The sequence below is a fragment of the Akebia trifoliata genome, chromosome 14 (assembly GCF_017979445.1).
Source record: "Akebia trifoliata isolate Shusen 1 chromosome 14, ASM1797944v1, whole genome shotgun sequence".
In the NCBI taxonomy this organism is placed as follows: domain Eukaryota; kingdom Viridiplantae; phylum Streptophyta; class Magnoliopsida; order Ranunculales; family Lardizabalaceae; genus Akebia; species Akebia trifoliata.
Window position 1 is genome coordinate 31,863,679 of NC_141388.1, and position 1,001 is coordinate 31,864,679.

Sequence of the window (1,001 nt, forward strand, 5' to 3'; positions counted from 1 at the left end):
CAGTGTTTTTCAAGGTGGGGTCCCTTTAACCCCAACTTGCTTATCAATAATATATATATATATATATATATATATATAGATATAAATAATTAAAACATAATTTTAAAACTCCCACATGAATGTTCATTGAATTGATTGAATTCAAAAATTAGTTAGTTGACTTAAATGAATCAAATAAAATTATATTGAATTTATAAATGACTTTTAATATATAAAAATATGTTTTTTTTCTATTTCAAATATATATTAATAACTGAATAAATTGGTCAAGTTTTTATTTGACTTGGTATATTTTTAGATCAAACCACTTTGTAAAGTTGTTAAGAGGGTACTTCAAGTATTTTCCTTGAAAAAATCTTCAAAAAATCCTTAATAGACTAGTATTTTATTAAGTGGGACTTGAATGGTCTGCACTCTTTACTAAGGGACTATTCGGTACATATTATCAATAAATAGTCCTTCACAGTCCTTGTTCCTTTGATCAATCCTTGTCCACTTTTCCTGAAGCTTTCTTTTACCAAATAATTCATGAACCCTGACTTTGTCACTATATTCAAGGCAAATCGATGGTTCTTTGTAGTTTGCATACAAAAAGCTATTTTGAGTCATTGTAGTGATACCTTTAAGATTGGTACATGCCCCTTGATCTCAGTCTTCTCATATAAACTATTGATAAGCCCCATTGCTTGAGACTGATTTCATATGGACTATGGGCAACTTGAATATGATGATAGGCCTGATGTTATGTGATAATGGGGTTGTCATGTGGTAATGTTGCATTATTGATATTGTAAACTATAAGTCCAAAAAGTACCCATTCTAGCATATAAAAGTAAAAGTAGAAAATTATATATACAGAGAAACGTTTGGAGGCCCTAAAGAGAGCAAAACATTTTTCAAAATAAGTGTTAGAAGTTTTGGAATGAGGTGATTTTTGTGAGGATGATCTCTTCACAAAAAATCAGCCCATTCCAAAACTTCTAACCCATGTTTACAAGTTG